The following is a 17,595-nucleotide window of genomic DNA, read 5'->3' as shown; positions in this document are numbered from 1 at the left end:
AAGCAGGAAAGCACATCTGAACCAAATATTTCATAGAGCAGTGTGGGATAGTTAAACTTTCATTTTATCCAATTTTATGAAAGTATATCTGAAATAATTTGTTCCATTTATTTTTTCAGCTAGTCGTTAAATCATCCATTCATTCAACAAATATTTTGAACTAGCTCTCTGCCAGATTTCAACATGCAAATTCTCATGTAATTGCTGAAATTAAAATTGGTCTTATTGAAAGAGTTAATAAACAAGCAAACATTCTACATGTAACCAAAATCCTGAAAACCAAGACCATATTGAGCTTACAGGAAATTAATAATTTATTTTATAATTGGAATTTCAAAGTCTTTAATATGTTAACAGACTTACACAAATGTTAGGGTTTTTGTTTGTTTGTTTGTTTGTTTGCCATATAAAATCACAAACACTAAAGAGAGAATAAACAGGACAAAAGGATAGGAAATACTTTTTGAAATCTTTGAGCTCATCTGAGCCAGGGAAAATGAATGAGCGAATCTGTTTCTGTAGGCCAATTTTATTAATAGAAAGCACTTTTCTTCTAAACTCACTACCTAAAATAGAACAAATGTTCTTAGAATATTAGTTGGAAAGGATGACATTTTAAAAAATTTTATTAAATTTATTGGAGTTAGTTAATAAAATTATATAGGTTTCAAGTGTACAATTCTAAAATACATCATTAGTGTGTTGCACTGTGTACATATCCAGGACAACAAAGTTTCTCTTTGCTCTGTGTTAGGTGGGACTCAGAAGTATTTTTTCTGGCAATATCACCCACTTTTCATGTTTTCCATGTTCCACTAAGAGGAACTAGTCACCTTAGAGAACTATCTGATTTGAGATACAGAACACGTAAGTGATGAAGTGAGCCTAGGGTATCTTATCATTCCATAAAATGAGAGATGTTCAAAGAATGATAAGGACAGGCTAAAAAGAACAACACAGATGTGGTTTAAATGAGTTTCCACACTGAGCATCTAATTTGAGCATCAAAAAGAAAAATGATGGCAATGAATACTAACACACCTAATAATCAAGAATCCATGCATCCTACATGCTACTCAAAAGGTGGGATTGGTGAGGAGAGAGAGCTAGCAATGATAGGTTTAAAAAAGCACCATCTTGCAAACACCTTTGTATTAATTGATTCAGGCAAGGTTCATCGTGGATGCTAAAAACATTAGGTGAAAAGTTGATGGAGAACAAGATGTTCACAAATGCCTGAAATGATCACCTCACAGTTTACTCAAGAATTACAAAGCAAAAGGACTTTGACAAAAGAGAAATTTGGCAGGCACTGTCTTAAACAAGTCATCTGCCTTAGCACCACCATATGTATCCTGCTGACATTATAAGCCTCATAGTGTGAGCCAATGGGAAGTCTATGTTGAGTGTCACCTGTGTGGAGATAAGCCAAAAATGTTTAACCTGAGTCAGTTTATGTGGAAAGGTTCTCCAACATGGGCTACAAGAAAGGTTGCCTAACCCCTGCAAAACATCAAAGTGATTGATCGTCTGCTCACTTAGGGAGAGGGCTGTTGCTTGCCTGGAATTTGAGTCTCACTCCCTCCTGACATGTGTAAACTGTGATTTTTCAAAATGTATTTATTTCTTTTTAATAATTGCTCTAGGAAGACTGGCTTTCTGTTACTTATTTCATGTTAGAAATGGAAATCCTTTCTCTTTCCAGAATTTTTTTGAACTTAACCTCTTGGAGCAATTGGTTTGCATTATGTTTATTACATATATTAGTAATCCTAATTCTTTTCTGACTTTATGTGTTTTTAGAATATTGCATATGAAATTAAATCATGTTCTGTTATACTGCTGTTTATATTGTTCAACTTCATGCTGGTGAAAAAAAGTCCATGTTTACATATAATTGCAGTTAATTCACTTTTATTGCTCTATAGGAATCCATTTTATGAACATACCGAAATTTGTTAAATATCCTATTGATGATGGAAGTATAAAGACTTCCAAATTAGCTAATTCCAAACCAGGGATGCTGGCTTTTTTTCTTGGTGTTTTGCTGTATATAATTTCCTTTCCCAAGTTTACCTCGTGGTCTCAAATGATTTATCAAGCTCCAACCATCATACTCACATTCTAGATGTCAGGAGAGATGAAAAGAAGGCAAGCACTTTCTTTTAAGGACATTTTTTATAAGCTGTTCACATCATTCATATTTACTCTCAAGGGCCAGAGCTTAGTCATTTGGTTATACACCAAATGGATGAGGCTGAAATACGCATTTTTCATTTTAAGGAGTCATATTTTTAAGTAAAATCTGAGCCAACCATTACAGAAAAAGTGGAGAATGGCTATAAGATGGCAACTACCAGTTTCCTCCACATTAGTAATAAACAATCTGTAACCATGTTTCTGTCTATTATTTATAGTTAAGGAGTTTGTGTTTCCTTGGACTGATTTTAAATTTACAAGACAAATTTTGGTATTTGACATTGAGAAACTACTATGCTCATATTGGTTAATTGTGTAATACATGTAGTTATTAAAATGCCCATCTAAGTACACTATGTGTTTTAGACACATTTTTCGTTGAAGTACGTTATAGACTGAATGCATTCCTGCTAAATTCATACGCGTATGTTGAAATTCTAATCCCCAGTATGGTAGTATTTGGAGGTGGGGCCTTTGGGAAGTCATTAGCTCTCATGCATGGGATTAGTGCCCTTATAAAAGAGACCGCAGAGCGCTCCCTTGTACTTTCTGCCATGTGAGAACACAAAGAGGAGATAGCCATCTATGAACAAGGGAGCGTGCCCTCACCAGACATTGAATCTGTCGGTGCCTTGATCTTGGATTCCCAGCTTCCATAACTGCAAGAAATAAAATAGTATTGTTCATAAGCCACCCAGTTGATGGTATTATTTTGTTAATGGACAAGAACAATATAGCATGCTATATTTGATGACTATTCTTGTAATGATTATAGTATATAAATGTGCTAATATTTACTTGGTAAGGCTGACATAAAGTCTAAAAAGACTTAAGTGATGAGAAATTGCAACGTTTATTCATCACTGATAATATGTGATATGTAACAAACTGTCTATTATGGGGGGAAAAAACCCACAGAGTAATCACACATATGATTTACAGGATTAAAAAAAAAATCACACTATAATTCTGAACTATGAGAATATCTCCTTTTCAAGCAAAAAGAAATATAGTAGTACTAATTACATATTACATGTTAAATCATAATCTGTGTTACTTGACAGTTTTGATTACCCTAAGGTGTCAATTACTGTAAATTCATAGTGTTTACACTGTTTTTAGTGTGGGATGAATGTGTTCAATATAACTGTCTTTTTGATAATTATGGGTCATAAAAGATTGAATTAGATTCTGGGTATTTAAAATTCTGTGAATACCTAAGAATAACTCAGAATATGGTAGCATTACTATGTTTTATGCATGTTCAAAGAAGCCTAGAAGATGACAACAAAAAGAATATATTTGAAGTATATTTGAGATTAATTTGAAGCTCACTTTCAAGAGTTGTTGCAGACCAGGTACAAACTTTTGCCATTAGAACATAAACACAACTGTGTCCAGGGAGGAATGGGAATCTCTTGAAATTAGAAGGTAAGAAAAGTGCTTATCTAGTCATTGTGTACCTTCCCTTTCTAGAAATACTAGTTTGGACAGAAAGTAAGAACCCAGGTAAGGCAAGAAAAATTGGTTATATGAGATCTGTTACAAGATAAGTATTAGAGAAAGACACTACCTTTCCTGAGGTGGAAATTGCAGTTCTCATTTCTTCTGTGTATTCTCTGTCATTTGAAATTGTAAGTGACTATTCTTCTGGAAGAATGTAAAAAGGAAGGATAGATCACAGAAAAACTGGGGAATGAGGAAAATCTGCAACAGCAGGAGGAAAATATTGAAGCATAAAAATCAGTGGAGAATGTGAAGTCTAGCAGGAGCTTGTTTTGGGAATAAGAGGAGCCTGGAGTCCGTTGTTACGGTGTTTCCCCCAAAATAAGACTGGTTCTTATGTTAATTTTTGCTCCAAAAGATGCATTAGGGAGTATTTTCAGGGGATGCCTTATTTTTTCATGTACAGCAACCTACATCTATTCAAATACAGTCATGTCATCTTCTTCTGGAACATTGTCATAACATGCTTAATGCGTCCATCTGGCTGACAATCTTAACTGGGGCTTATTTTATGGGTAGGTCTTATTTTTGGGGAAACAGGGTAAAGAGAGTTAATGCAATAACAATATCTAATGCTATGTGCCAGGCACTCTTCTAAGTATTGTACATGAATTAATCAATTTATTTCTTACTTATTAAATATTATAGACAAGTACAATTCTATAACCCCATTTTACAGATGAGGAACGTGAGTCACAGAGATATTAAATATCTTGGTCAAGATCACATAGGCAGTAATTCATAGATACAGTTGAACAAATATCCTCTGGTTCCAGAATCTGTACTCTTTGTTACCTCTCTAATAAAAAGCCTTCTGAATAAAGACAGATATCAGAGAGGCTAGGTTTACATTTTACTGTACAAGAGCAAGACATGCTTGATTTATAGTGAGAACCAGCCATACACATCTATCAAACATCTATTTGAGATTTGACAGTCCAGGGACAGAATTTGGATGTGGGTAGGGAGAACAGCAAAAAAGAAACTATCTTCTTCATTCAGTGGACCAGAAGTTAAGATGGGCTTTCCAGGTGTCAGAATTTTAAAACTTTCAGAATGGCTGGAAAAACAAACAAACAAACAAACAAAAAAAACAGCAAAGGATTATTAGAGGGGGCGAAACAACAAAGGAGGAATGTCATTGGATTGGAAGTCTAAATGATTTTGCCTCCTAAAGCATCAAAATGTTACCTATATCTGAATAGATTGATTTCCGGGTTCAGAAAGCTACCATGGACCTCATTACATGCTTCACCTTTGAGAAACCAAATATAACCCAGAATAATTTGCAGATATCAGGATTGGGCTTCCCCCATAGAGGATGTGAAGTGGCTGGTACCAGTTTCAATAATTCAAGAGCTCTCCCAGGGCCACCTGATAAGGGCGTCTGGGAAAAAGGTAACAATAGACTAGTTCCCTATAAATACCTACTGTTAGGAGAAGGAGACAGTGGAGTGGAGTGGAAAGTACATGCTTCTTGGAATCTTACAGTTGTCGTTTCTTTCCGTGAATAGTGTCCCCTGGATTTTTTATTTTCTGTGACATTGAGAACAGAAGTACTTAAACTATGTTTTCATTGTCTATAAAATTATGATGAGTGTGTCAGCTTGATAGTGTTTTGAGAGTTATGTGACATGCTGTATGGATGTTGCTGCACAGCACCTGACAATAAATATTAATCTTTCCTGATTGCCTTTGAAATGGTTTCTGTAATTTTAGCTTCCAAATATTTGTGATATTTATGTCCTGATTTATAGTAACCATTAGCAAAGTTCATAATGGAAAGAGGAAAAAACTAGGAAAGGGAAGTATTTTAGAATCTATTTTTTAAATATTTTTTATTTTTCAATTACAGTTGATGTACAACATTATATTCGTTTTAGGTGTACAACATAGTAATTAGACATTTATACAACTTACAAAGTGATCACCCTGATAAGTGTAGTACCCATCTGACAGCACACATAGTTATTACAATATTATTGACTATATTCCCTGTGTTGTACTTTACATCCCATGACTGTTTTCATAACTGGCAATTTGCACATCTAAATCCCTTACCCCTCTTCACCCATCCCCTTAAGCCCCTCCCATCTGGCAACCCTCAAAATATATCCATGAGTTTCTTTCTGTTTTGTTTGTTTATTTTGTTTTTTAGATTCCACATATCTGTGAAATCATATGGTATTTATCTTTCTATGTCTGACTCATTTCACTTAGCATAATACCCTCTTGATCTATCCATATTGTCACAAATGGCAGGTGGCAAGATTTCATGCTTTTTATGGCTGAATAATATTCCATTGTATATATGTACCACTTCTTCTTTATGCATTTGTCTATTGATGGGCTTTTAAGTTGCTTCCATACCTTGGCTATTGTAAATAATGATGCAATAAGCATAGGGATGCGTATGTCCCTTCCAAGTAGTATTTTGGGTTTCTTTGGATAAATACCCTGAAGTGGAATTTCTGAGTCCTTCTTTGTCTCTTATTAAAACCTTTGTTTTAAAGTCTATTTTGTCTGATATAAGTATTGTTACTTCAGTTCTTTCTTCAATTCCATTTACATGAAATATCCTTTTCCATCCTTTTACTTTCAGTTGGTGTGTGTCTTTCAATCATAATTAAAATACCAAAGGTTAAAGACAAAGAGAGAATCTTAAAAGCAGCAAGAGAAAAGTAGTTCATTTCTTACAAGGGAGCTCCCATAAGACTGTCAGCTGATTTTTCAACAGAAACTTTGCAGAACAGAAGGGATTGGCAGCAAATATTCAGTGATGAAAAACAACGACCTGCAATCAAGGTTACTCTACTCAGCAAAACTATCATTTAGAGTTAAAAGGCAGATAAAAACATTTCTCAGACAAGAAAAAAACTAAAGGAGTTTCTCACTACCAAACTAGTATTACAAGAAATGTTAAAGGGACTTCTTTAAGAAGAAGAAAAAAAAAATTGAAATATGAATAATAAAATGGTAATAATTACAAACCTATCAGTAATTATTTTAAATGTAAATGGATTAAATGCTCCAATCAAAAGACATAGGGTGGCTGAATAGATACAAAAGTAAGACCCATACATATGCTGTCTACAAGAGACCTATTTCAGATAGAATCTATTAGATGACAGCATGGGCTTAGCTGTTCTAACCCCAGGGACTCAAGTAACAGTCTAAGGCTAAGAGGGTGATTTATTCAGGAACCAACCATCCTCTGGGATATGGTCCTTGGCTTTGGTCACATGGATGGAGATAACTTCCCAGAAACATACAAAGGCCCAGCCTGTAAACAAAGAGAAATGTGACCTGGAAACTGCTCACATCTCTCCTGCCCTCATTCTATGATACAGAACTGAGTCATAAGCCTGGAAGAGAGACACTAGCATATATGAGGTGGAGAGATACGAGCTCAGAAGAAAAATAAATTTAACATTTAAAACACAACATTGTAAATGTTATGAAAAAGGGATAAACAAATTGCAATGGGAACATCAATGAAGAATCAACTAAGTCAGCATTTTGAAATGAGAAATATTTACCACATTATTCATCTTGTAACTAAGACTTCTCTCTGATTTTTCATTTTTCTGGGAAAGCCCTTTACTCACATATACCCATAGTATAATAGAATATTATTAACACATTTTGTTTTAAGAATTCATATTGTAGATTTGCCTCTCACATTGCCTACTGTAATAACCACATTCTTAAAGTCAGATACATTACTGAAATAGTAATGTGGGATGCTAATTTTTAATATACAATCATTGCTTTTTTTGCTTTTCTATTTTTTTCCTGAGGGATGCTGGGCTTATTGGTTCATTTAATAAATGCACTGGAAAACTATAGTACAATGTCTGTGTCTAGAGTGCCCTCGAAAGTTTTGAGAAATACCAAAATACCAAAGATCGTTTATACACACTAGAGGCAGACACAAAAGAAAGGTCACTAATTTTGCTTCTGCGGATCTATATTTGCACATGTTGCTAGGCAATGGAAGAAAATCACAGCCCTAAATCTCTAGAGTTCCTTTTTCTGACATCCATTATTAAAAAAAGAAAGAACGAAAGAAAGAAAGAAAGAAAGAAAGAAAGAAAGAAAGAAAGAAAGAAAGAAAGAAAGAAAGCCCCCCCCACAAAAAATATATGTAGTGATATAATTTTGCATGATCGTTTTTGGAATGTTGTTAAACACTAAAACTTATCTTAGACAATAAAAAAGTTAATTTCTCACAGAAAAAGTGAAGTTTTGTTTCCCATTTTCTCTTGCTTTGCTTGTGAAACATTTCAGATCTTTTATTTATTATTATATTTAGAACATCACAGTTTTCTGGGGCTTTAACTTTTCATGAGTGATATATAGTTGGTTATCTATATTCCTTCACAATTTTGTAGAAGAATATATTTGAGATTTGGCTTAGCAGACCACTCAGGATATTTACCATGTGTGCCTTGTTTTTGTTTAAATAGACTTTTTTTTCGTGTGTGAATCCAGAAAAAAGACCTATGTTTCTTTATGAAGATACTCAGCTGCCTCACACACGTGCACATTATTTCATGTCCAATGGTGGAAACTGCTATGAGGTTTGGTTTAGAACATTTCTAATAATAATAAAAAACAAGCCTGGGTAATGGCCAACTTTGAGATTGTGGGCTTCCTGAGGTCTTCAGAAAGCACCCCCCTTGAATGTCACATGTCTCCTTTGGACATTCTATGCCACTCATTGTGACATCTGTAGGCAAGGATCAGATCTCATGGGATTTTATTTATTTACTTATTTTTTGAATGATGCAGATGTGTATAAAGCATTCTTTAAGGAACACAAACCAGGAAGGGCCTAGTAAACTTCCTTCAGGCTTTCAGAGACTGACTGGAATACACAATTCTTTCTCTTTCTCTCTCAGAGAATGGTTACATCCCATGCATTTTATTTTTTTTTTTAAATCTTTTGTGAACCTGCCTTTTAAATGGAACTGTTTTCAGTGTCTTTTCTTTTAGGCCTTCCTCAGTCCCTCCACCTACACCTAAGTGGGAGTCTGCGTTGCCAGCATTCTAGTTCACCTCTTTTAAACATCATTACATTATGTTATAGCTGCATATTTACCTCCTGCCGAAACTGTATGTTTCAGCATGATTAAGTCCTTATTGATCCAGTACCTCTGACATTGTTACCCTGTTTCCCCAAAAATAAGACCTAGCAGGGCAATCAGCTCTAATGTGTCTTTTGGAGCAAAAATTAATATATAAATTAATTATAGTAAAATAAGGCCAGGTATATAATATAATATAATGTAATGTAATGTAATGTAATGTAATGTAATGTAATGTAATGTAATACAATACAATACAATACAATACAATACAATACAATACAATACAATACAATACAATACAATACCAGGTCTTATATTAATTTTTGCTCCAAAAGACGCATTAGACCTGATTGTCAGGCTAGGTCTTATTTTCAGAGAAATACGGTAGGTATTCACACAGTGTTTGGAATACAGTAAAGGCTTAATAACTATATACTAAAGCAACTGGAGTATGGTAATTAAGAGCATGCATGAATTCTTGAGTCATGATGTTCGGGTGACAGTCCAATTTCTGATACTGATAAATCGTATGTATGTTCAAGACCTCCTTCATGTGTACTGATCAGCTCTATGGGGCACATTCATGTAAACTGCAGTATAAAGGGTCAGACCTGGAGGCCTCATTACTGACGGCTTTGGGTGAGTTATTTAATTTCACTGGTCTTGGTTTTCTCATCTTTAAATTAGAATAACTTGTTTCTGCTTCAAGGAGCTATGAAGATTAAAATAGTTAATATATGGCAAGTGTCAAGTGTCTTCTGTAGAGTAAGCATTCAAAACTCTTACATATTTTTATCTTCTTTTTGTCATTATAATTAAACGAGGTGTGAAGCGATAACAACTGTTGCCTAGCATTCTATTAAAGGAATAAACCATTTTTCCATTCTCTGAGTAATCATTAAGTTCTTGTCCAGTTTTCACCTTTACAATTAATGCAAAATGAAAAAAGCATTTTAATACATGTCTTCATGAGCACTCTTCTCTAGGACAGACACCTAGAGGTGAAATTTGTCGGTCTGAAGATACGCACACGTTCAGTCTAACCAGATGGAGACTAATTGCGTCCTGGGGTCCCCATATCAACTTCCACTCCTACCAGCACATGAGTCGCATATATGTCCCTGTTCCTTATATCTTCATTAATACTTGGTTAAATCTCTGCCAAGCTGATAGGTGTAAAGTATTTCATTTGTCCCGCATGAGTTCTCTATTGGTGCTATAACAAATTACCGCAAATGTAGTGGCCTAAGATAACACCCATATATTATCTCGCAGTTCTGTACATCCGTAATCTGGGACTAGTGTGGCTCTGCTGGATCCGGTGTTTAGACTCTCACAAGGGAAAAATCAAGGCGCATGCAGGTCTGTGTCTCTAGATTCTCTGGGGATGAATCTACTTCAAAACTCAGTCAAGTTGTTGGCCAAATTCAAGTCCCTTTTCCTTACCCGCTGTCAGTCAGGGACCAGTGTTTGCCCTTAGAGGCTTCCTGCATTCCTTCTCATTCTTTCCATGTGGCTCCCCTCACACACTGAATTTCTCAAACTTCTACCTTATGGCCCACCTTTCTCATTTTAGCTGGGCACGTTCTCAGCTTTAAGGGCTCATTTGATTAGACTGGGCCACCTAGCTAATCCAGGCTACTCCCCCTGTCTTGAGGCCAGTACCCTTAATCACATCACACAGTCCTTTTTGTCATGTAAGGCCCAGAGTTCCTAGGGATCAAGGCCAGGACATCTTCACAGGGGCATCAGTCTACCAACCACGGTTCTTTTAATTTGAATTTTGCTATTACTATTGAGACTGAGCATAGTTTTTATGTTAATTGGCCATACTGGTTTCTTGTGCTTTAAATTGCATATAATTTTTCCAATTTCATACTTGATCACTTATCTTTTCTTATTGGTTTGTTGTGGTTTATTGTATGTTGTAGTGAATAATCAGTTATAAGTTATGTGCATTGAAATATTTTGAAATTATAGCTTAACTTTTAAATGCATTTGTGATATCCTAAGTCAAAGTTTTCCAATTTTAATGTCATATTTAACAATCATTTTCTCCTAACCCTAATATCATAAAGACATTCATCTGTGATATCTTCTAAATGCTTTTTAGCTTTCTCTTTTCCTTTTCCTACATGTGTTTTTAAGTGATTTGGAATTGATATGAACACATGGATTGGTATAGATGTAATTTCATCTTTGATAAAATTTGCCTGTGCACTATTTAATAGTATCAATGTCTCTTTTGTATTGAGGTTAAATTCTTATAAACAAAATTTCCATATATTTCTGACTCTTGACTACTTTATGATTAATATCGTGATAATATGTAATTATTAACTATAGTAAATCTTATTCACTGGTAAGAAAAACTTTTCCTTATTAATCTTAATTTTCCTTGGCTATTCCTTCAACATTTGCTCTTTGTGTATTTTAGGATCAGTTAGCTAAGTGTCATGAAAAACTCTTCAGGAATTTTAAATCTGTATTGCATTTGTAGTTTATATTGTGAGGAACTATCATCTTTATAATCCTAACTTCCTTTCATTAAAAAAAATTCTTAATTTATGTTTGTTTTGTTTTATGGTTTTAGATAGCTGCTATGGTCTGAATGTTTGTATCCCCCCAGAAATCCTAACCCTCCAAAATGGTATTAGTAGGTGGGGCCTTTGGGAGGTGATTAGATCATAGGGATGGAATTAGAGCTTTTATAAATGAGACCTCTCACACCTCCTCTGTGCTTTCTGCCATGTAGATACCAAGAGAAGTGTGACGATGCCGGCTCCCTGATATCAGACATCCAGCTTCCAGAAAGGTAAGGAATACATTTATGTTGTTTATAAGCCACCCAGTCTGTGGTATTTTGACATAGCAGCCGGAATGGACTAAGGCAATAGTTATACTATTTCCCTAAAGGTTTTTATTGTTGTTGTTAGACTAAATTTAAGAAGCTTATGGCTTTTGTTTATAATTTTATCGATATTTTATTTTAACTGCCTTATCTAATTGTTTGGGGCTGTGTATAGGAATATTATTTACTTTGTACATTGATGTATATCAGGCACACTTTCTAAATTCTTTTTCTTCTAACAGTTTATAGTCTTTCGAATTTTCTGTGTAGACAAACATAACAACTGTGAATATTTATAAATGTGTTATTTTGTTTCAAACCTTTCTGTTTTTATCCATTTGTCTTATTGCATTGCCTCAAACTCCCATAAGATTATGAAGATTAATGATGATGGTGGTCAATCTTGTTTTGTTTATTCTCCAGGTTCAGAACATTTTTGACACATGTTTTTTTATATATGCTCTATGTCAAATTTAAAAATTTCCTCATATTCCTATTTTTTAGGAGTTTACAATCATATAGGTGTATTTGATGTTATCATAGTCTATTATTATATCTGACTTATTTTTATTCTCTTTTAATTGATCAATACTACAAATTACATTAATGTTTTGCTCATGTAAATGTACCTTGCATTCTTATTTTAAACAAACATTTAAAAACCCAGTTAAAAATACATTGCTGAATTTAAATTGTTCATATTTTATTAATGAATAGCATCTTTATTCATAGTTGAAATTGACTGAAATTTTCTCATACTGTCTTTGGCTTGAATGCTTCATTAGGTAGGTTAAAGAAATGGAAACCCTTTCTCTCTTTCTCTACCTGAGAATCATGTGCACATAAATTAAACACTAACACGTCCATGAATGTTTCATACAATGTATCTGTTGAGTTGTCTATACCTCATATTAAAAAAATGTTTTATTAATATTTCATTTCTTTAATGGTTTTAGATGTATTCATATTTTCTGTTTCTTCTTGGATCAATTTAGACTTTCTTAGGAATTTATTAATTTGTTATAAGTTTTCATTATATATAACATACTGCCCTAGATTTCTTTCAAATTTTATTATTTGTGCCATCTCTGTTGTTTCTTTAAGACTTTTATGTTTACATCTCATATCTTTTCACATTTCCCTAATGTTTTCTGTCTTTTAAATTTTATTAATGTCTCATGGTCTCATCTACACCCTCATTCCTAAGGAATATCAGCTCTGGTGACCATATCCTTTTGAGGCTGTAGTTGCTATACCTGTAGATTTGCAGTTACCATTAGACAAAAGTGTTCAAAGCGGCACCCATAAGTCACCTGGCTCGCAATATTTTGCTCCCTGCCTCCATTGTCTCCATCTTCCTCATGGTCAGGGTCAGTTTGCCCTGGCAAGATAGCAAGTCCTTTCTTGCCTGCTGGTCCCTGAATGGAGTTAAACTGTCCAGGTGGCAGCCATAGCTTTTCATAAATGGGAATTTTGCTGTGTCCCTCAGCCCCATTCAGTAATAGGATCCAAGAACTGCATGAGTGGGGAGCACTAATTCCCTTAGCAGATCATTTGTACAGATGCTAATGGATCTAGTCGTTTGTGGAATTGTGACTTGTTTCTAGTGGGGAGACAATGCTATGCAAAAGTCCCCAAGTGCTTTGTCCTAAAGAATGGCACCCTATCCTTACAGAGTTTTGCCTCCCTGCTGGTGCTTCTGCTGCCAGCTGGCCACCAAGTGACTGGTTGGTCTCCTTGAGGTATGGTGCCATCACATTGGGCTTTGGTCTGCGACTGGAAGGTTGGTTTTTCAGTATAAGCAGTGCTAGATCACGTGAGTGAAGGTTCATGGTGTTTAGTAAGTCCTGAATTGGCTATTTCTTCTCTAAGACAGCCCCATGAGGCCAAAGTGTTAATAATCTCATAACGGGAGTCCTTAGGTTCATTAAATACATTTAGTGTTTCTGGGAAATTACTGGAAACCATATTATATCCATTCCATTTTGATCTGAATAAATTATATTTTATTAGATAAGCATTGCACTTTAATGAAAATTAGACAGAGCACTGAAAGGAAATCATTTGTGCATTTTAATTTGTTACAAACCCAGAGAAAGTAAGGCAGTGTTCCTTAAGCATTTGCATACATCAGAATCACATGTAAGATTTATTAAAATACAGATTCCTGGGCCCTACCCCCAGTTTCTGAGTTAGCTAGGAGGAGTTGGGCCAAGATTTGCATTTCTAGCAAGATCTCAATGCTGCTAATGCTGCTGGTCCTCCTGGGAACTACGCACTAAGAACCACGATGGAGAAGATACTGCTTTCCTGTCTGGCCTTTTCTAGACTCTGGGTTCATTCATTCCGTGAGTGGAACCAGCTGTGATCCTCTCTACGTGTGATTTTTAAGCGTTCATTAGAAAATAAATTTCAGACAACAAAATCATTTTGGGAATGATTTGATTCTTCCTCTCTCCTTAGTTTGTATGTTTTTGTAGTTCAAGTTCTGCTAATCTTTTGGTGTACTGCTTCATTCCTAGCCATGGAGCCCGCGCTGCTGTGTGCCTTTCTTGTCTGAACTGACTAGGCCCCGTTAAATCTCCATCTGAGCAACGACTTGCTAGATGCCTGATAAGACTCTGCCTGCTTTTATGTTTCGACACCGCAGGGGACACCTTCAAGCTCTTTCTTCTCTCAATCCTCCTCAAAATAAGAGCTTGATGATTTTTGTCCCATTGCCTAGAAACGGGTTTCAGCTTTCTGGACTACCTTTCATTTGAACCATTTTTCTTCTGGTTATCAAACCACAGAGGGCACAAACAAAGCAATAGCTCTGGCTCCCAGTCTAGATAAAAGTTTTTTTCTTCAACATCTAACATGCTTGAGAGGATACAGGCACTCTTACTGAGACTGCTCCAGCAATTTTCAGATCTTTTTTTTGCAGTTGTTCAATGTGAGCTGTTACAAGATAAACTGCCAGGCATATTAAAAGTTTTAAGAATTTATTTGACCAAACTCAATTGGAATTGGGCAGCATCCAATCTAGTGGATAGAAAGGAGCTCCTAGGAGCTTGTACAAAATGAAAGACTTTTATAGCCCAAAGGGAATGGGAACAAGGAAGTTATGCAAGCCAAAAAAAAAGCAGGTTGCGTGTTGCAAAGTCACTTTCCTTTAGGGGATGGCAGGGGCCTATCAGGCAGATGACCTCACTCGGGCTGATCAGGTGATTCCTGATTGACGGGATAAGAGTTCATTTCTGGGAGAGCAAGCACTGCAATTTAGTCTCCCTTTGGTAGGGCTACTTGGAGTTTAGCATAAATGACTCAATTTTGGGTTCCTTGTCTTCTTGTTTTTCACATTGCTGTAAATACCGAGTCTTCAGAAAAGAACTCCCAAGGACATTCTCCGAAGTGTTCCTCAACAGCCTACTCCTGAAAACCTAAAACCTGGAAAGAGCTTACGTCTCTCCTACTATTTTCTGTTGGCAGCTTGCTGTCTCCCCGCTTTGGCACATGTTAGGGACCTGCCAAGCTTTTGAATAGGACTGTTTTATTAATTCTTTGGTAGCAAAGGACAGGACAACAACCTCTGTCAAAGTGGAACAGAAGCATTGGGATGACATACTTTGTAATGATCCTCTGGGCTGCAATAGCTCAAGGGTATTGCTACTCAAGCAATTTATGTTCATTTTACGTTAGTTACATGTAGCCTGTACAATATTCTCACAAATAAGCAAAGCACACGTTATCATACCTTATTCAGCTTTGACTTTATGAGACGCTTCTCTTCACATCCTGATTTCAATTTTTTAAAGAAATGGGTTACAATTTAATTAAAAGCCCAAGAGGGAAAAGTTGAAACTGGGATATGAAGCCAACCACTTTTTATTTCCTGTATTCTAGGAGCTGACATTATATCCGTTATGCTCACACATGCTGTTTATCCCTTATGCAAATTGTAAGATTGTAGAGCATTTCATGAGGTGTTAGTCATGCATGTTTGATCACACTATTAATGCCTCTTTGCACATCTGAAATGATACATTGGCAAAACATTGATTAGCCACTATGCATTTTACAAACTGAAACTAATTGTTTCACTAAATGAATTAGTTAGAACCCCGTTAAGATTTCTGGGAACACATGGTTTAGATGCTTTCCTAATTTTAATATAATAAATTTTCTACAAATGAATGGCTTTAAAACACAGTGCCCCTCAATATACAGGCAATATGAGTATGTCTAGTTTCCCAACATATATCCTAGAACTAATAAAATAGACTAATGAAGAGATCCTTACACTTTTTATGGGGCACAATTTCCCAGTCACATTAACATGAAACTAGTTTAGGGACTTGCAAATTATTCAAAATTTTATCTAAAAAGTTTGCTATGACTATTCTCATTAGGAAAGTTTGACCTTTTCTTTGCCTCTCTCTTGTGATTGTAGCTAAGGGAGAAAATAATGAATTTCTCTTAGCCACTTATGTTGCTATTGTGCAGCTTTTAATGGTGCTCACAGATGGATTCGCCTTGAACTTGGTAGTAGTGAAATCCGTAAGAGTTGTCTCCATGAGAATAAAATTCTCATTTTGCTAAGTTTTCTCAGTAATAATCTTGCTAAGTTTGAATATATTCAACCTGAATATTCTTAACACGTGAAGAATTCTTAACATTGATAAGACTTGAAATATATGATTGATTTTTAAGAAACATGGTCTAGATGTTCATGGTCTATTGCCTGCTTACAAGGAATCATTATATTTTAAGTCTTTTATGGTGCCCGTTATCCCATACTCTGCTTGCCAAACATCCTGGCATTTTCAATGTTGTGTGTTGTTTGTACTATTTAGTGTAGAGACCAAGCTGTATGTATAATAAAAAGACCACAATCTATAGCATCTCAAATATAGTAGATGATTACTTTTCTCTTATGTGGTGGTTCAAAGCTAGGTAGATGGTCCAGGGTGGGTAGGCAGCTATGTTCCAGAGGGTCATCCCCCAAAGCAGGCTCCTTCTCTCTTGCTGCTCTTCCATTCCCATTTCCCACATTCCAGAATGCAGGAAGAGAAAGAGTGAAATGGGAGGCAAATAATTTCCTGAGGAAAAGAAGGGAGAATGAGTTTGCTGCAGTAATTGTCAGCTTGTGGTCTTTTCTTTTGAGAAACTGCAGGTTAATTTTACTATGTCTAGTTAGAATTCTTATTCTGCATTCAAAATTGTATTAAAATATATAGTCTTCAAAATTGTTTTGTAATTGAAATGTACTTATGAGTAATTGACATATAAATATCTACACAAGTAAAGTGGTACAATATCCATTTTATAAGTGTTATCTAATGAGAAAGTCTATAGTAAACATATTCAAATATTTCTGTCTGTAACTCTGTGAAATTAATATTTTCATCTAATTTGACCATTTATAAGTATTTGTATCCTTTGAGGGGGTTACAGGAACTGTTTAATGTTCTTGAACTTAAAATATGGTATTTAGATTCCTGCTATCATATCTTTATAGCATTCCTCATAATTTTGTAAAATATAGTAATTGTGATTCTACAAATGGATTTATTGATTTATAGCATTTACACTCTTAACTATAAAAATGTGGCATTAAATTTAAATATTAAACCAAACATTCAACATTATTGGCATTAATTACTAAGTTTGAAGGAACTTTAAAAATTGTAAAACAGAACTTGATTTTGAAGTCATGTTACAGAATAATTGTTTTGAATGGATAAGTGCTCAGAAAAGCTGTGCTTTTCAAATGAGTAATTTGCCAGAAAGGCAATTGAATTTACAGTTATATTTATATTTATAAAAATTTCCCCCCCATTTTCTCCTATAATGGTCTATTCTGGTGTGCCATTTAAAATAATAAATATCAGAATATCATGTATATTTTGCCCTAGATAATTATGCGTACTAGATTTCCAAATTGGATATTTTGTCATCTTTAAT

This window comes from Rhinolophus sinicus, linkage group LG03, assembly GCF_036562045.2.
Source record: "Rhinolophus sinicus isolate RSC01 linkage group LG03, ASM3656204v1, whole genome shotgun sequence".
In the NCBI taxonomy this organism is placed as follows: domain Eukaryota; kingdom Metazoa; phylum Chordata; class Mammalia; order Chiroptera; family Rhinolophidae; genus Rhinolophus; species Rhinolophus sinicus.
The sequence above is the reverse complement of the archived record's forward strand: the minus strand, read 5'-3'. Positions refer to the sequence as shown.